General features: G+C 39.6%; 1 protein-coding gene across 2 annotated transcripts in view; it reads right to left on the reverse strand.

The window, feature by feature from the left end:
- The window catches only part of TNIP3 (TNFAIP3 interacting protein 3), a 77931-nt gene that overhangs the window by 47181 nt on the left and 7060 nt on the right, over positions 1-23690 (reverse strand). For both annotated transcript variants that reach the window (XM_051616846.1, XM_051616844.1), the window contains exons 4-5: positions 19042-19160; positions 18053-18195 (exon numbers count right to left, since the gene is read on the reverse strand). The gene's annotated coding sequence lies outside the window, so the exon portion shown is untranslated. The remainder of the gene's footprint in view (positions 1-18052; positions 18196-19041; positions 19161-23690) is intronic.

A 23690-nucleotide genomic window follows, 5' to 3' on the forward strand; every position in this document is an offset into this window, starting at 1 on the left:
GCAAAACCTGCTATTTATAAGCTAGTAAGTTTTCAATTACAAGTGACTCTCTTTATTGGTAACATCAGCTTAATGTGAAACCACAGCCAAACATTTTATAGAAACCATGCTTCTTCATCTATGTGCAAAGCAGAAATTTAAAATAAAAGGTTGCCAGGAGAAGATCTGAGGTGTTTGGCATCCCTCCCCCTCTTAATTCCCATTCCTGCAGGCATTTCACACATTATAAATGCATCTGGTAATCACTAATTACAAGGATGCCATTAACAAAAAATGTCAATTCGGTTTCATGTGAAACTTGATTCCAGAGCAACCAAGTTTTGTGAGTGTCTGTTTAATCATAACAGAAAACATGTTGCAGTATGGAAAGCTGTATTTGTTTGATTTCAATGGGAGCTGCAGACACAGGGTACTAAGGAGAAGTAGGCCTTATTTTGGAGTGCCTAAACTTGGCTTTAAGGCATGTAACTTAAAAATATAAAATTTGATAAGCATTTTCCTAGATTGAACATTCTCTACCACCACTGAAACAACAAAAAATAAAACAAATTTACTAACTGAAATCTGACCATACTTGTCTGAATTTAAACAAGAGAAACCCAACAACACGGGATTACAATTGCTATTTCATCTCTAATCCATCCCACTGGACCCAAGACACTTCAGCAGTCTCAGATGCATTTGCCAAGTTACGCACAGTATTGCAACCTTTTAAGTGCTGAGAAACAGACCACTGAAAAGAAGATACCTTTGTTGGTAAAATTCACGCAAGAAGCAAAGCAGTTTTTAAAAACTGAACATTAAAAAAAATATATTAAAAAAAAAAGCAGTGAAAAACACAGAAAAAGGGTATTTATTTCTTAGACATGGCACTTCCAGTCTGGGGAAACGCACAAAAAGAAGCTGCTAAAGCTGACAGTTCCCAAATCACTGTATGGCCCAGCTGCACACCCAGCCAGCATAAATGAGCAGTTCTTCAGAAGTCCTACTGCTAACATCTGCTGGGGTGGGGGGCCCCCTCCCCTGCACCTCGACAAGGACCACTGTACATCTCCTGACTCTTAGTCATATGCAGATTTTTGTCCCTCAGCGCTGAGCACCTTGATTTAATACAAGTCTGCACATGCCAGCCCAGTTATCAGAAGCCATTTTGTTACCATAGCATGGGAGAACATACACCTTCCTCTATCCAGCCCAAGATACAGGGAAAAAAAGTAGTAAAAAGGTACCTGCAGTGATGGCTGGCATGAATCACCTGGCTGACCATGGTCAGACTGGTGCCAGCTAAGTAGCATTGACCCCTGCTTTGATTTGCCTCCAGTTTCCCAAACTGTTGATGCAGAGTAATGGCTTGCCTTTCACTTCTTACGGGTTTTGTGGTGACAGTTGTAAAAGGCTTTTAATTTTTAATATTTTTTTTAAAAAATTTTGTATTCTTCCCAACAAAAGCAGTAAGTCTGACCATGCTAGCAGCCCAAGTTGTCCTAAATCTAAACCTAGTTATAAAACAAAATGGAAGAGATCCAACGAGGTTATTGTACTATGTGCAAGTGTTTGTTATTAGAACAACTTTTTTATAACTATAATATGCAATTTTTATTAGATCAGACAAATTGATGCGAAGATGGATAAAATTCAGCTACTTCAAAGAATCAGGGCTCTATAGAAAACAGGGGGTCATAATGGTCATGTAAAGGATTGCTCAGAATTACATAAATTTTCTGCTTTTTGTCAAAGCTTATAAAAACAGGAACACCCTGCAGTAAAACAGGATCAGTTTTGCTCACAGATTTACGGGGCTTTGCAATAATTGAAAATCCTTGGTAAAAGCATGCAAAATTTCCTTGGTGCTCACCTACCAAATTTATCACTGCTTTAGGCCCTAAGTACTTCCTAAATACACCCAAATAGGCCAAAAAAAGCATTTTTTCATTAGCATATTAATGTGCATTAAAAATAAAGACGTTTTCCACATACGAAAAACACGTTTGGAGAGGAAAAAAAACACATTGTTCAAGAAAGACAAAAAGACTCACTAATTCCAACAAAATCTTAATTATAAGAACAATCACAGCTGCACAGGCACTCATCAAGCTAGAGTTTCGAAATGTTATCCAAAATGCATTTCACAAACATCTGAATTGTAAATGTTAAATCCTGCACTGCTCTTGCCCCATTCTCTTTTCCTTTCTCCAAGAAGAGCATCCTGTTATCCCCAACCAAGCTCATTTTCCCCAAACCTGCTCTGTAATTCACTTGTTCTTCACTTCTACCAAAGATGAATGAATGTCAGTTATGAGCCAGCGTAAAAGAGGCAAAGAAGGGAAAGGAGACTGACTGTTGTTTTGTTTTTCATGTCTAGTAAAATGATTTAATTATTCACTTTTAGAGAGCACCACCATAAACAGACATATTGTCACCTTTTCAGTGATATCCACCTTTGCATTGTGAAAGATCCAGGGTCTGTCACAGGTAGGCCAAGTAAACTTACCTCATTTAAGCATTACCGATATTGCAAAATAGCTCCAAAACAAAGTGGAACACATAATCATAAATGCTGTTGATAAATAAGCCAAAAGGTCATACATTATCTGTGCGTGGCTGTTGTGTAGGAGGAGTGGGAGGGAAAAATGGATTATTACTGTAAATGTGATCAAAATGGAAGAACAACTGAGGAAACAAAAAAGCATTTGATGAAAGAGTTCCTCAGCAACACTCACTGAAACTGATCTGAAACAGGACTAAAGCCCTCATGATTTTTTTACTCTGAAGAAGTAAAACATACAACATTTCTGTCATCTCTTCCTACCTAGGTATGCTCAGGTCTGGTTCTCACAATAGCACTAGTGTGCATTACAGCCAGCCTTTAACCAGCCCCTCCATTACAGGTCTTTCTGCTTCTGCATCCAACATTCTTTGATGAAAATGCAATTTCAGTCATGTAAATGTAGCATGAGAAAAAGCCACACAGACAGACACAGCAGGATCTGCCAGTTCTCTCCTTGCCCCGTTATCTCCTGATAAAGCACTCCAACTTCAATATTAGCCAGTTTCTAGCTGAAATTTAAGATGTGAAGCTTGATTTTTCCCAAACATAAAAAGTAGTTGGGTTCCTCAGTTCTGTCTTGCCTGATTTGGTTTAGATAAAATGAAACTGATACCTGCCCTGTGTGATGCAGGAATATTTAATGCTGAATACTTAAACTGATGTCACCATTAAGTACAATTCTCCTTGGTCACAGCAACAGTAGATTCAGAACAGCAATCACCCACAAGAACTTAATTCACAAATGCCCTCCCATGAAGCTGTGCTATCCACAACTTGATAAGCCATCTATTTACATTTATTGAGATAGCTTCGAACTATACAGCAACTGAAGTAAATTAAAACCTAAAACAACAGAAACTCCTTGATGTGGAACAGATTGAGAAATCAGCCAATTAAAGGTTGAAAACACTATTTCTACCCAAATCGGAATGCTGACTTTTGGCACAGAGCAGAAGGGATTCCAAAGAGGCTCTGCTGTGTGGGTTCTTTGGCTTTGGTCCTGGAAAGAAAAAGGTGCATTGTAACTTCTGCATTTGCTTTGCTGTACTGGATGTGGCAGGGTGATGTTGTACACAGACAGAGCCTGCTCTTCAGTCCTGCAAGTGCTGGCTCTCCACCACTGGGTGGGTGAAAAAGTTTCTGTAGACACACACAAACTAGTTTAAGTGGTGGGTACAAAATACTGTTTTAAACTACATAACCTTGTTAAAAAAATAATTATTATATTTTTTTTTTTCTTAAAATTAAAAGAGAAAACAAATTTTCAGGCATATTTCTCTCTTTGGAAACAATTTCTAAACATCTTTGCACTGCATATCTCGAAAAGTACAACTAAAAGTGAGAAAATTATTCCGTAGTGAGTATAAATCCCTTCTTCAAATAGAAATCAGTGGCACAAATGTTACCAAAAAGCAACCACAGTCATGCCCAGGGCTTGCATGACACAGACTTCTGCATTCAAGCTTACCATGTCAGTGACTCCACATACATTTCTGCACAGATGCATTTAAAGCATACGAGCTGCTTTGAAAAGTTACAAAATGTAAATTCAGCGCCAAAAATGTCATTACTACAATTCCAACATGCAAGAGTCACATAAGAAGTGACCAGAGGAAGACATAAATACCACCAAGCCATCAAAGCCACACACAGCACATCTCAAAACACCCTCAGTACTTTTCTGGCTTCCTGTAGTCACCTTCTCTCTCCTGTCAACAGAGGCCATAAAAAACTAAAAACACCAACCTGTAATTATTATAAGGTTATGAGTTTGGGTACTGGGAGGATTTCAGCTTTTCTGTTTTGAGGAGTTTTACATGAGTTGCTAGAAGATGCATGATGACAACCAAAGATGTCACCTAAAGAAAATGCCAACATTTTTCTGTGTTTTGAAACCAATTTTGTCTTTCAAGTTATTTGAGTCCGTCTGAGATTTAAATGCAGCCTGTCACTGATTTTCAGATACTGCACATAGACTCTTCATTTTTAGTATATTTAGAAAAGAACTTTTCTTCACTGGAAAATGTTAGGTTCCACTAAGCCAACTATTGTACACAGGTCTGGGGCACATACCTACAGTACACTGTTTCTGTGAAAGCAAATTGTTGTTAACAGAAAATAAATTAATTCCAAAACAGTATAAAATCTGTTGATAAAATAAAACCCTCAACAATGTATTTGATTTTGATTTGTTTAAAATTCATTTATCAAGCAGTCACAGATCTGGTAAATATACAGAAATGTGCCAACACTTGCAAACTAGGCACAGTTGATGGAATAGCATTGCATGAACCTTTCCAATATGGTATTTTCTCAATATCTGTATCCAGCTTTAACTAGCATGACAAATTATTTGGAGGTGGGCAAGATGGGGAAGATACATAACTATTTGTAAAATGTCAGCTTTAAATTTTGCAGTAAAATATAGTTCTTTATTGTTATTCACTGCCAAAGTATGGTTAGGAAACTTTCCAAGAGATAAAATACAGAAGGGAAAAGGAAAAATGCTGCAGGATAAAAGCAAGATTAATAACTATGATACTCATAGATAGTGCTCAAGATGTTTTTCCAAACATTTTTTAATGGAGATCTCACTACAATGAAACTGTGACATTGTGACAGGAAAGAGAAATGATGGAATTTTCTTGTGCAAGCCAAGAGAGAAAAGATTTAGGACCTATCAACTCCAACAACTTTGGAATTAAGTCTCTGCAATACAAAGAGGTAGCACAGCAACAGAAAGATCTCTCCAAGTATAGGGCCCATGTGGCTGGGAAGGAAGCAAGGCCGTGAGAAAATAATTCAGGATATAGGCAGACCTATCTACAAAAAGTAGCTGTGCAACAAGAACAGAAGTTTACATGTGAGAAGGTAAGAAGGATCTTATTTAGATAAGAAACGTAGCTCTGCTTTGTTTAAATTTCATGCTCTCCAGCCTAGCTTCAAAATCCCAGGTAAAGAAAAAAAAAATAAAAAGAGAAAATAAAAAGAAGAGCCCAGAGAAAGGTAGAAACAATCTAACAAGCCAGTTGCAAAAAAAGCCTTAGCATTACCAACTCACAAATGCACGTTGCTTTCCATATTTCTAGTGTGGCCACACTTCCTGGAACCAAAGCGCTGCTGCTACTAGGAATTAGGACTCTGCCAGCAGCAAATCACGGTGTACTAAGTATCCAGAAGCAAGTGACAGGAAGATGACCCTTTAAGAAGCTTTCTCCAGATTTCTAAATGGCTTGGTGTGAGCATTTTGCACTGACAATTTTTGTTTCATTGTGAGAAGGGAGATGTTGAGCAATCTGGAGTTCCTCCAGCTGCCCTAGCTCATTGGGTATGCATGCCCTCTGGCAGCAAACAACACTGGTTCTGAAAACAGAAGGGTTTCTTCTCACTAAGATGCATAGAAGCACTGCAGCTTTACATTTTTATCAAAGTAGTAATTAAAACAAGGGGGAAAAGCACACACATTTTCTTCTCCCTCTACACAAACCTCATCTCACTAGTCCTCATAGCTGACCTCATTTATGCTTATTTATCCAAAACATACTACTTGAAATTTTTAATACTGTGGCTCCAAGTATTCCTTACTCAGAGTCAGAATGCATCAAAACTTCTGAGACACAGCATTACTGCCAATTTACAGCAACAAGACAATCAAAATAACACCTAGCCCAGAGTCCCAAGCCCACCCTCAAATGCTATGTGGATTATAGAAAACAATTTGTAGATGTGGATAAAGGACCAGCCTCCTAATCACAAACCCAGCTAAGAGAATCCTGTGGCTGCTACAGTCAGTAGCACAGGGAACATATCATTCTCTATAGAACAGGTGAAACTTACAAAGGCATCAGCAGAAGCATTATCCAAGGAAGGCATGCGGCTGAAACTTAGCACAGGTGTACTGAATCTTTGCATCCCTACAATTACCTCAAAATAACTGTTTGACACAGCCTTAATACTCTACACAGCAACAATCCTTCACTGCCCCCACACCTTTGATTGTCCAGCTTTATGCAAAACAAGTAAAAGAACTCTGCAATAGCTATTCTATATTAAAATATTAATGCATTTAAAATGCGTTCAGAAAAAAAAAAACCTTCTAAAATGTCAGGTTTTAGATTTAAGGTCTCTTTGGTAGATGACAGGGCAAAAGAGGCACATGCCTTCGTTTTGAGGCTAGGCAGAGATCCACTGATATGAGCTTCAAATTAATGCAGAAGTTACTCACCATATTTAGAGAAAGCACGCATCTCTGCTGCTACGTTAGGATGCACTAATCTCAATAAAGGCTCTCTGAATCAAATGGGAACTAAGTGGTTTGGAGGCAAATATATATATATAATCTCTCTCTCTCTCTCTCCCTCCCTCTCTCAAGGTTTAACCTACACGCCAGGCTTAGGGAAGCCCCTTTCTTAAAGTCATTCTAACAAGAGCATAATCATATCTCTCAAACACAGCCCACACAGATCTACTTGAAAGCACTGCTTGCAAGAGACCACAGAGGATTCCCTCTCATTCTTCAGATTACCATGGAACAGTGACACAATGGTACGCCCCCACACCAGCAAAAGCTGCTCCGTGGGAAAAGCAGCAGCCTAGCACAGTGGAAAAGTTGCATCAACTCAAAAGGTAGAGAACACAAATATGAATCTCAAAGTCGAATAATTTACTGTAAGAGGCAGATAAGTCAGGAACCCATTTCTAGGAACGCATTTTAATTAGAATTTATTCTAAAGGTTTCCCTACAGATTCAGTATGCAGTTCAACCAGTCTCCTCATCAGAAGTGACACTCAGCTTTACCTCCAACCAGAAATGCTACATTATCATATCTGGTTTTCCTTCTGAGGAAGGGGGCGTGTAGAAGTGGAGACTGCAGAAACATCTTCCCTTCACCCAAACAAGAAGTGATGCAGCATTTTCAAGAGTGTACTATTCATTCCAGGCTACAGTCCACTGCACGCAGGAGTTGATTAACCAAGTTTCATAGATGATAAAAAATTAACATTGTCATGCTGTTAACTAGAAGTAAAAGATTCATGATGGGTACTGGGTACATTCAGAAAAAGGTTTACCTTTAAGCTTGATTATTGTACTGCTTTTGGTATTGATGACAACAAACCTGTGAAGTTTTGTATCAAGGAGTAGAAATAATTCTGACATTTTTAGGAGGCTCCTGTTGTCTTCTAGGTTGGAAAAACTAGTGATCTAACTGCCCTGAGAGCATTTTCAACCTTGTAGCAGATACAGCACAGCTGCTCAGTAGAGCAGGGTGGATCTCTTTCTGTCAAACCATTTATACTCTGTTTCTCACATGCACACAGACAGCAATAATTTGCAAATTCATGTTCACTCCACTGTAGTTTCATTGAAACAAAACTATGCTGGAGGCATCTGCAATTATAGCAGAGGAAACAGCAGGCCAGGTTCAGGATGTGGGAGACCAAGGTTCAACTCCTTCCCCTGCCCTTCCCTGAAGGGAGTTTTAACTGTGTTTGTACCTCCTGGATAAATGTTTTAACTGCTGGAGTTGCAGAGCCATTTCTCCAGCCTTTTTGCAATAATAGTCTTACACAGCATATGAAGTATGTACTGTTACTTTGCTGGATAAAATGTTAATGACTTTACTTTGATGGTTCAGACATTTACTAACAGAGTTCAGATTTAGTGCCTGCCTGGTCAAACTAAAAAAAATTAAGAAAAAAGAATAACAATTGCACCAAAACCTTCCGCTTTCCATAAAAGCATCCTATTCACTCGGCTCCAAATCAGTCACTTTTTCTTACTCTGATCTCTAGCTTAGCTTTATATAAGAATTTATAAAACAGAGAACAGGCTCCACAGGGGATGTTTGAAAGCAGAAAAGCTCAGTAGCAAACTGCTAGAGCATTTTCTTGGGCTGCAACTGGCATGTACTCAAATCCTTCCAAGCAGCAAAAGAAACTGAAGCCAAGAGATATACCTCTGAGGGAAAATGCTTTTTCTATTGGATGACTGAGTAACGAGGGAATAGCATTACTTCCTCAGCAATACATTCACACAGAGTACAATGAATTCAGTCTCCTATAATTTTGGCTTTCACTGCACTCAAACACAGCTTTTGACTTTGGACTGACCAATATGTTTAATTTCTGTGGGACTGGAAACAGTTTGGGGCACCGATACTGTCATTTTGTCATCGTTTGTCAGCTCAGCAACAACAACAGAGCTAAATTAAAACTTCCCATGTGCACTGTTCCTGGGTTTAATATCCATCACCTGTTCAGCTGCACCATTGTGGTTTCTGCCAGGGAGGCCAGGAATAATCACATTTCTCCACATCCAGGACCAGGCAAAGCCAAGACTGTTAAGCCTTTAAGGTCAAGTGCCTTCTTATTTGAAAGGCCCATGAGTTAAGAGAAACAACCAAAGATGCCAATTCATTCTGGGAAGCGTTCCCTGAATAAAATGCAAATTTCTTGCAAACAATTTAACTGCAGTCATTCTGAGCTGCATACATTTACTGTCATGCTGGGCTACTTCCAGCACCTCTTCACAGCCCTGCCCAGAGCATGGATGAGGACGGATGCGCTCTTCTGTCTGCTGCAGCAACAGCTGCCTTCTGCAGATGCTAGCAAGGAACAGCACCCTTGCTGCTTCCAGAGGAGAGAAGATGAAAACATGGGCTCTTATTTTCCTGTTAACACCAGCTTAACAGTTACCTTGACTCAAAATAACTATATTGTTTCCTTTTTGACTCCTGTAAATGTTAGTGGTATGAAACTAATGACATTTTTATCACAGCAAAGCAGGCACAACAAAATGTTTTGTGCAGGCAGAGAAGAGTAGTAAATGGAAAAAACTGAAGGGGGAACCCTTTCTTTTAACCTCCAGTGGAAAATTGTGGGGGTACAACAAAATCACATATGCATCTTTTTACCTGACCTCTCCACTCCTCCCATTCAGAAGAGGAAAACCCCTTCAGCTACACCATGAACAACAGTAATAACAATTTCATTGTTTCTTATGCATATACAAGCCACTTACCTAGAGAAAGTGCAGATTGGATGGCTGCCATTCAAATTATTTTAGTGGCCACTGAAGAATTGTTTGTTTAGGGGCTTTCCATAGGGGAAAAATAAGGAAATGAGTTAGAGAAAATTTAATATAATGCAAAGACAGCAGCCTAAAGTACTGGATCCTAGGTGACTTATAAAGGCCTTAATTGCCATGTATTATTCAGGAGAGAAATGGCCACTAGAAGGAAGAAAGGAGACTGGAAAAAAAGGCATTTCAAAAGTGCTCAAAACAGTCCAGAACTCCAGTATTTTGGAGAGGAAGCTGAAGACAGATTTGCTGCCCAGGAAGTCTCTGAGATTTAGTTTTAAGTTCATACTTTGATACCACACTTAGGGCGTTAGGAATTAATTTTGCTGAAACAAGACAGCCTGCTGTTGTCAACACAAGTGTTACTAACTGGCTGTCTACAGCTGTCCTCCTCTCTTTTTGGTGCATGAATGGGAAGTGCTCCCACGCACTTTAGATTTTTGTCAAGCTAAAATACTCTGCTGCTTCACTCAGAAATAGCTGGCTGCTACTCTCTTTTTTTTTCTTTATGTATTTCTTAAACAGGTTCACATGCCCCAGATCAAGAAGTAGCAATATGAGACAGTCACAGCTGTCATGTTTTCGAGGTAAACTAAACGGTTAAAGGTGACGGTTCCTCTTAGCTCTTCAATTCTGCACACAGAATTGAAATACATTTCTGTGCTCACATAAAGTACTTTCCCAAGGATGAAGACACTACTACCCAGTTCCACACTAAATTTTAGTGAATCGTTTTGATTTTTTTTTGGACTCAGACAGTTTTTGCCTGAGATGTATTAAAACTCAAGGCACTTCTCAGCCATTTTGTTCCTGCTCCCTATGTGGTTTACTGCTTAGCCACAAATGAAAGACCACCCACAAGTTCTCCCTTCCTTGCAGAAAAATTGGAAATGCCACAGCTCCTTTACGAGGCAGTCTTAGATAGCAATTCAATCAGTTCTTTATCATTACTCAAGTATATTCTATAGCTATTTCACTGGATTTTCTTGAAGATGAAGTTGATATGATAGCAAGTACAAAAATGCTTTTACAGCAGGCCAGCAGCAGGTTCCCATACAATGTCACTTCCAACACATTTGTCAATTCTAGGAACTTTAAATATGCAACTTTGTATCAAGGAAGTTTGACTACAAGCCTTTTTTTCTGGCCAATAACAACACTTTGTTCTCCAGCTGATTACCCACCCATTGATTTCTACCATTTTTTTTTTTTTCCCCAGTAATACTCTGCAGTGTTTAAATTCTGGTCCAAACTGGAATTAAATCTAATTTTAGACAATGTTTGAATCCTCCATGAAAGGTATTTATCTTTATGCATAAGATTCAGAAAACTTTATTTCCTGTCCATACACAAGATTAATCTCTTTGGCATTTAAGAAGAGAGAAAAGTCAATCCTGAAGAATAAGTTTCCTGCTCTATATGTCAGTTAAAGTTTAAAGCAACATCTAGTGGTTTGACAGAAATATGACCTTTACCTCATGGAGACAGGTTGGGTTTTTTTGGATGAGGCAAACCATTTTCACTCAGATTCAGGAACTGCTGAAAACTGCAACTGGAAGATGCTTTTCTGCCTTTGGTATTTCTTGGCTCAGCTACAGGAAGATCAGGCACAGAGCCTGGAGGACTTACGTACCTTACATTATAACAAAATGGTACTGAGAATTTTCTCAACAAGATAATCTACCTCAAAACTAAGCTCCTGGTCTCCAATTTTCTCCTCAACAGCAAGGGAGTGAGTTCCTATATTCACCTGGCACAGAAAGGGCCAAGCATAAGACTGCAAGATGTTCAGATCTAAGTTCAAGATGATGGAATGAAGGATTATCACAAACCCCACTGTTGCCCACTCTAAGTGTAATGCACACACTCTTGACCCTAGCCTAAGATAAGACTGCACAAGAATATGTGTTTCAAAATAAGTCTAAAAACTTCACAAAACCTGCCCCTCTGTATAGAGCTCTGTGGAATTCAAGTACAGCAGAGATTTTGGTCCCATTAACTAAAGCACCATTGAAAGCTGATGATCATGGTAAGGAAACACTAGAATGACACTGAATAAGGTAATTCACAATAATATAAAACAGTAATGCACAGAAAAGCTGCTCCCGTAAACAGGAAGCTTAGCCTGGCTTTGTCAGCTTCCACCCCTATGACTGGCTGTAAATTGTCAACAACAGTAGCACAGGAGCTACTAGAGTTTGGTTTAAAAATGAAAGGAAAAGGGAAGCAAGGCCTGATGTACCCAGCAAGAGCTAGTGTTTGCCATCAGCACAGCACAGCTGGCTGAACAGAGGAAAATGCTTTCACCTGAGTTTGCAGCTGACCAAGGGCAAATAGGGGAAATGAAGGCACCTCATAGAAGGTATCCTGGATGCTGTTGACAGGAAGAAAGGTACTTCAGAGCAGATGAAGGTGGTGAGTGGGGACACATTTACTACATTTCAGGTGAAAATTGTACTCTTTCCCAGCTTCTCTGGAGGATTCAATGACTTTCTCACAATCACTAATATTCCTCACAACACTGAAGCAGAAGTTTCTCCACCCCACTCCATAAAGCACATGAATCTAATTTTCTCTTTTTGTAAAATCAAGAATAATATCTGCTTACAACTTGGCTGCATGATTGTGCAAGACATACAATTGTGTGGTAAAGCTAACAAACACATTAGAGAGAGAACTCTCTCATTGTTACAAGCCAGATCCAAATATTTCTAATGCAGTTCTCTATCACAGAAGCACACAGAAACACAGAAACACACAAATATATAAAGGCAAACATTCCTGTACGTCGCCCTACGAGAAAACTGCCTTAGAGCTGTTTCTTAAAAAAAAAAAAAAAAAAAAAAAAGACGGCTATGATCTTAGGCTGCTATTTCCACCTCATATGACCTTAATTTTACGGTAACTGTCACTTTGTGATATTCAGGGTTTTTATTCATAAGACACAGAGGCAGTGTATAGACACTGAGGAACAACCAAGAAAAATGTAAAAATTCTTTGAACGGTAAAAAAAGATGTTGTTAAAATGATAAATTTTATAAATGATAGAAGGGCAAGCCATTTGCTGTAGTGGAGATGAGGTCCTTTTTTTCTTTTTTCTTTTTTTTTTGCCTTAAAAAGAAAAAAGACAAGTGCTTTGAGCACTAGGATGCTGTAGCAAACATACACTTTTACTTCTCTGGCAATTACAACCTAGAAAATGATTAAGTACTGAAGATTATTTTATGAAGTAGGTATAGTAGTTATAGTACAGTTTAGTAGTTAGAACCTTACTCCAAACTTTAGCAAGCATTCAAGTTTACTTTAACCTGATTTCCTAAAAAAGCACATTCAGCATTTACAAACCAAAGGCAGACGTTGATCAGCAATGGGATACGTATGAAAAGGATTATTCAGACAGAACTTTATAACACAGGAGAAAAATATTAACAGTCCTAGAAATTAAAGTATTTGACTCTTGGCAGTTCACAGTCTAATCCAAGTACCAAGGTGACCTTAATTGTCTATGTAGAGATCTCACTACATAAACTACATAAATGGGGTACTATTTTCAAAATTTCTACAGGACACATGGAATCTTTTCCCTTTTTGAAAGTGACAAAAGCACTTGGGTCCAAATTTTCCAAACCAGCCAGAATCCATGCTGTACACCTAAACGCCATACGGAACCGTATGGTTGAGTACAGCTCCCGGTAGCTACAGTTTATCCAGGCTTGAGCCCAAGCCAGACCACAGATGCAGATTTCCAAAGCAATCCCTATGAACAGTCAGCTTGGGCCCCCATGCTGCCAGTTCACATAAATATCTTAGTCACACAGCCAGGCCTCTCGTCCCTGGAGACACAGACATATAATTCAATCCAAACATGGCTTTGACCCCCAAGATCCATGTGGGCGTTGCACTGTGAGGGGGCTTAACAGTTTCTGCTCAGCACCACATGAGAAAAGTCTGCAGTGCTGGACCCTGAGACACCCTCACCTGCATGGGATAATGGGAAAGCCTCGCTTTACTCACCAGTGACCTTCCCTGGAGAATCCTAACCTGCACCAGCAAAGCTGGTCAGCTTCTAGTCTCCAGAGGGACCCACCCGAGTGTCTCCACACCACAAAACCCTGGTTTGCAATATGTGCAGGGCAGCCCAGCCCCTTTGGTCCTGTTACCCTCAGAGGATGGCAGCTAAGAAAATTAGGCAATTTAAGGCATTAGTATATGATTCGGATGACCCTTTAGGACTTAAATACCTTTGAAGATAGACAAAACAAAAAATATTTTCGAGGTTGAGGGATGGAGCTGCCTATGTCCTCCCATTCATCAGTTAAGATGTTCTTCAGGCCATTAGGAAACAACTGCTCCTGAGGTCGCTGGTTCCAAGAAAGGCTCCTTTCTTCCTAAGGAAATCCCCTCACCTACAGTTAAGAGTATTTTTTTAAAAGTTCTTTCTCTTAAAGCATTAGTCAATGGCTATGGGAAATTGTACATCTTTGTGGCTTTTATTAACTTATTTACTTCATGGCACTATGCTGTAAAACCAGTAGTTAGACTTTTTTTTTTTTAACTCAAGTGTTACTGTGGGGCCTTCAGCAACCTGAAGGTCATTTCCAACGCTCAATAACGACCGTATCTCTCTATATAACCACCACCTTCCACACACTAATATTGAAAATATTGACAGAATGTCTTTAAATTGTGCCTTTTGTGGTGTAGGGTTGGGTTTTTTTGCATTCCTAGACAGTCTAGAGCAAAACAGGAATTGCTGAGTTCTGTTTATATGGCAGATAAAGCCAGAAAGGCACAAGGTACAAAAAAAATTACCAGGGGTACTTTCAGCGTACAAAAGCAGCAGAGAATGCATTGTCTCACCTAGGGCTGAGTGTGGAGGTAGCTGTCACCAGCAGAATGGGAGAGTCTGGATTACAGCCTCTAGAAGCTCTCAGGTAAACTCAGAAAATAAGGAAGGAAATCCAGAGCTGAAAGGAGGAGCAAAGTAAGAGAACACACCTGGATTGTCTGCGTATCTCTGTGGACATGAGAAGGCAGCACCAAAGGCTACTTCAAACTGAACTTTTCATCTCCCGTGTGCAGGCACAGAGATTTGAAATGGTGATCAAAACTCCAGCATGACAGAGTTGCAGAAGTTACTCCACATAAAAGAAAGCAACAGATGATGGTATCAGAAGGCTACAGCTTAAAGCAACAGGGTTTAAACCAACAGTAACATAGATATGAGGACAGTCAGATTTACAAAGAAAGAAGGAAATTTAAAGCAATTTTCCATGCCTGAAATAATATTTTTTTAAAGCAATTTGATTTTGAGTCCATAATAAACACACAAACACAAAAGGCCAAACCAAACTGTGCTTCTTGCTGAACAAATCTTGAATATTCATTACTGGGAATACAAGATCTACTATGGTTTGAGGCTATGTTGGGGGTATTTTTGTATACAACTTCAGAAATATAGAACTGCTGAATAATATTTTCAGTTTGAGATTGGTTTTGATCTATTAAACTTCTATGATGCTTACTTCTTACTGGAATTGCCATAATTCCCTAAGTTAATAAAGAAAACTTGCTTGCTTACCCCACAACACCCCAAACATTACTCTGTTTTAAACTATAACCTATGCAATGGAACAGTATTATATTTTAGTAATAATACTATTTTATAGTTGGAATCCCCTTCAGTTTGAAGCAAACAGCAGCAGTGACTCATTACAAGGCATTTTAAAAAGGGGATTTCCTACTGAAGTAAAATAGCAATGAACATTACAGAAGAAAAAAAAAAGCCAAGATGACAGCAAAGACAGAGACCAAGGAACCACTAGGGAGGGAACACAAATACAGAATAAAAATAATGGCTTTTATTTCATCTAGAGGTGCATGATCCAGACTGGATTTGTTATTTTAAAACCGAAACTAGAAGACATCCTGAAATATGAGCCTTCCCTCTGAAACCCAGCTGAGCCAACACTAGGCTGCTTTCATCAGTCAGCAGCAGGTTAGCAGTTTTCACTTCATCCTAGATGCTGGCAGAGACAGAACCGTCATACGCATCACCTACAACATCCTATCTGATACAGAAATAGGCTTCGATTTAACTGTTGCACAAGAGAGAAACATGATATCAAGCAGCAAGCCATGACCCAATACCTGGGCGCATTCCATGAGTCAGAGCGGAGCAGTCTACTGCTTTCAGTAAGTATTAAGGTCATTTTTGCAATTACTGTTTCTAGTAAAGATAAACTCCCACGCACAGTGAAAGCAGAAGGATGGTTAGAAAATACGTAGGAGGTGTCATGTGTAGGATGTAGAAACAGGGGACACCTTCTGCCTTGAATACAAATGCCAGCAATGAGGATTTTTTAGTAACTAGGTGACTGGCCAGGCATGAGGTTTTCACAGAGCATGAGCACACCACTACCTTCACAGTGGCATCATGTGCTGAAGATCAGCAGGCAAAGGATAAAACCAGGGGTTGTTCTGCCACTGAACCACAGTGATACCCACCAAGTCACATCATCTGTCTACTTCCATCCAGGAGGCATAAGAAAACTGCACAGATTCATGTTGCTACTGAACACGGTCCTTCAACAACAGATAATACTGCTGATGGAGTATAGTTGTATTTAGGTATCCTCTCTGTACTGAGTTTAACTACATAAATTCTACTGCTTCACTACAGAGAGATGGGAACAGGAGGTAGTACCAGAAAGTCAATCCACCTGCTAGCATAAAACCAAAACACTGAGATACTGAGCAACAATTCAAATATCTCACTTTCAAATGCCAAGCATCTAAAGCAAGATGTAAGCAGGCAGTGCAAATACACATTAATTAAAAGGAAAGCAATACAAGGCATATCAAACAGCTTCATTTCTCCACAGCATCTGCTGCAGGAGAACCAACCAACACTTGCACCCATTTGTTGATGAAATAGTAATGATCAGATAAATTAAAAGATGTCAGGCTTACTCCTTTGTAAAACTGTTCACACTCCACAGAGCTTTGTGGATGGGCTTTTAGTAAAATAAATAAATAAATAAATAAATTGTTCAGGTTTCTTTCTCTCCCAGTTTTTCCTCAGAACACCAAACCTTTATCAGACAGGACAATGAGCTACATACCAAGTTCATCAGCATTATTTCAGCTGCAACCGTCTCTCATAATTTCTATTTCTTAATGTTTCACTCTACAGTGAATCTAAATCTAGTTATTTTTAAGTTACAATTTATTCCTAAATAATACAAAGTGTATATACACACAATAAACACACACAGTGTAACACTGCAATGGACTAAGGAAGAGCAAATTCAACATAAGAAAGTGTAGCTATTTTTAAAAAGTTTCTGGGAAGCAATGAATTCCTACTCATGCCATTCAACAGGTTGTCCCTCAGAAAATCAAACCAGCAAACCTGAATTGACTGAATCCCAGATACACGTTCACTAGAAGGAGCATGAGTGTGTCTATTTGTTTAACATCTCGGTATAAAATATGCCATTCACTGTAGAAATCATTATAATTTTGCCCCTTGCATTTTTAGGTCAGTTATAGTAATTACTCCAGTGATGTCACATATTGATTCAAGAGTTAAAAAGGCTCTCTGCTATTCTTCAGTTCCCCTGTTGTGCTGTTTTTCTCATGTCTTCATTTAGCACCCCCAGCAGGCATTTGAAAGACATTTCTAGTGTACCTACCATGTGAAACAAATAACTGGAGGGATCAATGCTTTAACAGATTGACATTCATGTCTGCAGCAATTTTCAGAGCTTTACTGAAGAACAACATGTAAATTAATTCTCAAAATGCCACAAGAAAATTATGAAAGACAATCCCTTCACGGAAAATATTAGCATTTGTTAAGAAGATAATATGTAAAAATTATCTCAGTGAGACCATTTCTCCTAGGTCTTCAATAAATTACATCATTAAGTTTTCTACTGGTATTAAAACTCAGTATCTGGCTCAGAGTTGTGTCAGACAACTCAAATGCATTTTATATAATGAAGCTAAGTCCTGTTATGCCAAAGGAGAGGCAAATACATTGTGAGAAAAAAAAAACCAACCATAAAACTTAGTACCAAATTACCCAGAAACAACAGAAGAGAGCAGAAAAACACTCTCTATATAAAAGAAAAGCAAATTAAGCAGAAATTTGGAAAGTATGTTAAGTGAATCCATAGTATTTCTCCTATTAATTTGTTAACACAGTTAATCTTATTCTTTCCTATTTTTTCCTCAGTTACCAGTTATTTTTTATTTTAAAGAAGGTCTTATAATAAACATTTTCCTGTTGTATGCAGGTGTGCCACATGGACACAGTCGTCTGCTGTTTCCGGGCTACAACAGACTTGGCTCAGCAAGACATTAGTTTTCTCAAATACTAGCTTGCAAAATAAATAACAGCTGGTTTTACCACTCACCTTATTCTCTCTCTGCTGCCTAGGTTTGCCTCATCAGCTGTGTGCACTTGTATTTTGAGCACCTTTGGAAATGATCTTCTCCAGTCCTTTTCTCATACCATGCATCTATCCTGCATCCACAGTGTGGTCTTGAACCCAGTGACCTGAGAGATAAAAGTCCACTATTACCCTCACTGGAGCAGAAACAAGCATCCAACTGTTTTTTTTTCATACCACTCACATGCCCTGAAGAGGAAAAGGGCAACTTTCAACCTACAGCCTTCTTATGGATTTATAACTACAGCTAGTCCTCAGAATGAAGGAAGAACTTCAGGGGCAGATAGCCAGTGAAGATGAAACTGTGATAGTTATTTTTAAAGCTGCTGAGCTACTACATTTCATAGCTGAAGGAATGAAAAGGAAGTTACTCTTCCTTACTTATTCTCACTCCTTCAGCCTCCCTCTGGGTCCCAAAGGCAACAGGACCAGTCATCTTCATGCCAAAACACCAGGGGATATGGCAGCTCATTAGCAGAATCCCAAGTTCTTCACCAGGAGGAGTTTGTCACTGGTCTAGGAGTGGCCCTTTGGGTATGTTTATGTTAACACAGACAGCTCTCTCCTACTCCACTACCAGTTTTAAGTGTCAAATTACACCACAGTCCACCCCAGCCCAAACTAACATAAAGGATTACTGTTTGTTCAATTATTACATTCAGGTTCTTGGATATTTATTATAAATAGTTTTTTATAGAGCAAAGCTCAGATTTGTCAGGAATAAACAACTGCCAAGCTATTAAGCAACATCCACAACAAAAACCAGGTAAAGGCCAGACATGCCCTGAGGAACTCTGTTGTCAGGCCAGGGCAACACCTATAGGTTTTTACTACTCATGGCAAAAGTCCTAGTGACCAGGCTACAAAGCCTCTATATGAACTGCCTCTATAGCAACAGATAAACGTTTCTTACAAGGCAATGTAACCTGCACACATACATGGAATATGCCAACCTGCTAAGTCTGCTGGAAGGCCCAAGTACAAGGTCAGACAATTCGAGAGAGGACCAAGTTGCTAGATGCCTGTACAGACATTGTCAGAGCATAGTGAATTGTGCAGTCCTGAATAGTACCTGAAGAAATTAAAATCCATGTTAGACTAGAATTAAACGAACTTTCAATCTATCTAGAGAATATTATATGCTGAGGAAAATGGAGAAATCACTTTGATGATGTCTAATGATGTCTTCACGTAGCATCAAACCTCAAACTGAACTAGTTAAAAAAAAAAAAAGTAACAACACGTACATATTTCAGCTGTGTTTTTTTTTATCCAAAGGCAAGTTTGTATAGCTGTCTCCTTCCAGTATCCTAATTCATAAGTTATAAAGTGAGACTTCATGCTAGGGTTACAGCATAAATTATTCAGAGACAACAGTACCAAATATCAACAACAATGAAAACAGTTAAGATTAGGACATATATTCTAATATGGTTGCTTGTAAACTATAGAGGAGTAACAAAGTTTAACCATATCCTATGTGGAGTATTTGGGCAACATTTTGCCCAACAAGCCTTTCAGTTTCTTTCTTTCTCAAAAATGACTTCCAGACGATTCTGTGAGACACCCACCCCACAAGGTGTCACTAGAGATGCATCAGCCAAAATCCTCCTCAAACACCCTTCCCTTATCTTTGCTTCCCCTTCTAAAGCATGCTACAGACAGCTCAGAAAATGTGAAAAGCAGGAGTGTGCTTGTGCAGTGCTCTCTCCTTTAAGTTGTGGCCTGTTAAGCTGCTAGGCAATAAACTGCAAAGTGAACAAACCGAGTACATGCAGATCACTAGGAAATGCAAGTCAACTTTAGGCATAAGCTTTTAATGAACCAGCTCAAAAAACGTGCACTGTTTCTTACATTTTAGATAGTGGGAGTCATCAAAAGACATGCTGCCCCCCTTTTCAGACTCCTAACAAAGAGGAACAAAATCAGTCCTCAGCTCTGCCTCAGTTTTGTCTCATTTTATCATTCACAGTTTTATACCTATCTTTTACCAATCACACCTATCTCTGGAAGCTACATAGAGGTTTTCCAAGTATCTGATATCATTAGATATTATGGTGTGCTAGTATCCTTGTTTACAGTTATCACTTAAGACCCTTCCAATTGAAGACTGTATGAATTCAAAACTACTGTGTCGGATTAAAAAAAATTAATATTCTCCCTTCGACCTCTCCCATATACCTTGGGGGGAAAAAAAAAAAAAAATCACATCTCACTTGACATAAGGGCTAACATTTGAAAACCACCGACAGAGCTCTCAAGTACAAATTACATTTCAGTGCCTAGTTTTTCCTGTTTTCTGAAAAAATCAGTATTATTTACAGCATTAGAAGATGACATACTTACTCAGAGATAAACAGAGCTGAGGTATATCACTGACCTAGCATTCACCTGCTCCAAAAGACCTCAAGCACACCAGGTGTAATGATTTAAATTATTTATTGCCTAGCAGCCTGTCGTGGTTTGGGCCCAACACGACAACAAAGGAACAGCCACATGGCTGCTCACACACACTCACTCACTCTGGGGTGAGGAGGACAAAGCTCATGGGTCAAGACAAAGGACAAGGAGGGTTCTTCACCAATTAAGGTCCCGGGCAAAACAGACTCAACTTGGGGAACAATAATAATTTCATTTCACACTAAACACACACAGGACACAGACAACACACAGAGCAGGGCTCACACACCTTACCTCACCCCTCCCTTCTTCCTGCCCAGATCACTTTGCTCCCGGTTTCTCTCCCTCCTTCCCCCAGCAGCACAGGGGCACAGGGGAGGGGGTTTAGTCAGTTCACAGGCTGGTGGTTCCTGCTGCTCCTCCCTCCTCAGGAAGAAGAATTCCTTACAGTCCTTCCCTGCTTCCCCACGGGGTCCCTCCCATGGGAGAGAGTCCTCCAGGAACCTCTCCTTCATGAGTCCTTCCCACGAGGTCCGGAGCTGCTCCAGCCTGGGCTTCCCACAGGGTCACGGGCTGCTTTGGGAACAATCTCCTCCCCTGGCCCGGGGTCTTGCACAGCTGCGTCATCAGAGTCCACAGGCAGCAAATCAGAGTCCACTGGCCACAAAAGTCAAGTCCACTGGTCATGTTCCCCCCTCCTGGCACCCCCAGGGAATGTTCCACCACGTTCCTCCACGAGTACAGGGGGACAGCTGCCATCTCGCCATGGGTTGCAGGGAAACTTCTGCTCGGGCACCTTCTGCCCCACCAACCACCAGCACTGCTCTCCCTCTCCAGCACAGCTCTTCTCCTTTTAGTGCTCGTTCTGCTCAGGTCTCATTTCAGTTCTTTCCTATGTCAATGGCAGAGGCGCATCTGTTGTCCCTCTCCTTGGCTGGGTTTGGAGCAGGGGAAGCTTCTCAGCTTCTTACAGGAGCCGCTCCTGTGGCCCTTTCCCTGCTACCAAAAAACCCACCAAAACAAATCAGCACACAACCTGTGCACTGAAATTAATTGCTGAAGAACTTAACCAACTCCCTCCACCTATGATACGTGTCAGCTTCCAAAGAGTGCCCCAATGATGCAAGCAGCCAAGTCCCTCATGCCCATGCTGTGATCCACAGGCCCAACCTAAGTCGATTCATCTTTAGCTTTTAGGAACTGCCCCTTATTTCTTGGAGAGAATCCTTTAAATGAGTACTTCCCCATTATTTAGTTCTTCATAAAAAGCAGGAAGACCGACCATAAAAGTCTTCGCAAAGCAACAACAGGCCACGTAGCTGCTAAAGAACTTTGTCCTCGTTTCACAATCCAGCTGGAAGAGACTCATAAATAAGAAAGACGACACATGGAGCGGTATTGGCCATTTTGTCATCACAAAACTGCACTAAATTGCACACCTGTAAATAAGAATTAGGGCTGTGGATTCATGCTTCATGTTTAAGTCTGCTAAAAAGTCATTCTGTGTGAATGAGTAAGACTACTTAGCATAAGGCTTCAGGCATTTTATGAAGAGGTAGTTTCTCGATAGCTCAGGGTCTCTGTCAGACATAAATGATACCAACAACTGCAGCACAGCTTCTAGGAACAAAAAAAGCTCCAGGAGCACTTGCAGTCTTGAAAAATAGCAAGTAAGTAAGATGGCTACTGCAAAAAGCAGTGGAAACAAAAAGGCACTGACCATAGCCATTGACTGGAACAAGCAACTGTGACAAACAGAAATATCATTGCTTTCCAAGAACAAACAACCCAGATTTGTACCAAGAAAAACCAGTAGGACTACAGTTTTCTTTACTGCTGGATGGGTTTTGAATCCTCTTCATAGCTGATGCATGAATTAATGGCTTCCTTGATATTCTCTTTAATCTCAAAACCATAAGTTTACTTTAGAAAGGAAAACACCACGTGCTAAAAAAAAATAACGCTTCCTTAGTATGTTCCTAAAAATACAAACCAAAACAAAAACCATAGTGTTTGCCTTGTTTTTCACATGATTCTGAACTATTTCAATTAAAAATTGCTGATTACAGTAAACTCAGCAAACTCCTTTATCTCTTCAGGTTACTTTGCAGGTAAACAAAACAAAATACTTTTGTGGCTATCTCTTGTGCTCCTCTCCCCTCATCAGCAAAGTGGTTTTATTCCAGTTCAGACTTTATAAACAAACATCAACAACTCTTAGAAGAACTTTATCATTTTGTGAGCATGGTGCAAATTATGACAAAGGATTCCCACTGTTTTGTGTGGTTTGTGTTACATTTGGTACCCAAGATTCTTATCCTCCACCTACACTCTCAAAAGGTTCATTTGCCCTAGTATTTGTGGAGCTCTAACTTATATCACTATGGCAAGACTTGTATTTTATAGATTATCTTGACAAGCTGCTAATTTTTTTCCCTAAACAAGAGTATTTTTTGGTTTTTTAACTTTAATAGCAATGTTCCCTCACTCCCTTTGAGAGTTTAGAGGCTTCTTCATGCATTGTGTTTTAATGAATATCTATGGAGACTAACAAAAACAGATCACTTTTGAGATCCTTTACTTTTCTAAGTTAACTGCTTCAGAAGTAAGATTTCTCCTGATTGCTAATAAATAACTCTTTATTTCCCTCCCTTCCATTTCCCCTTTGGCTTCCCCTCATTCTATCACCAGAATTGGGAAGCAGGATGTCTACAGCTATGGGACTTCCAGTACACTTCAGGGAGTCTGGAAATTAGTTGTCTGAAGGATTTCAGAGAGCCTGGATCTCTATATGTTTGTAGATCCACTCACTAATTTATGTTTCAAGTGCTCAAATTCAAAAACAAGACAGACCTAAGTGTGGTACTTGTTTTGGAAAACAGAAGTTTTCCAAAGCAAAGGAGATGACTTTGATGTTCCTCTCAGAAAGGAAAACTTAAAACATCTCAGGTAAGACTTGAAAAAAAACCATAAAACAAATTGCTGTTGGATTGTTTATACTGCTGATCCTTGGTCATTAATTGCCTCTAACTTCTTAGCTCAGGTTTTTGTCCTCCCGCTGTTCCAAGCTGTGGGTAAGCCCAATACCGCACCCTCCCTCGTATCACAGCAGACCTGTTCCCTTTCCTGCCAGTGATATCCTCTTTCTGCAGGGAAAAATATAAACTTCCAAGAGTGGATTTAGATGTTTAAACTGACAAAA

This window comes from Apus apus, chromosome 4 (genome assembly GCF_020740795.1).
Source record: "Apus apus isolate bApuApu2 chromosome 4, bApuApu2.pri.cur, whole genome shotgun sequence".
In the NCBI taxonomy this organism is placed as follows: Eukaryota; Metazoa; Chordata; class Aves; order Apodiformes; family Apodidae; genus Apus; species Apus apus.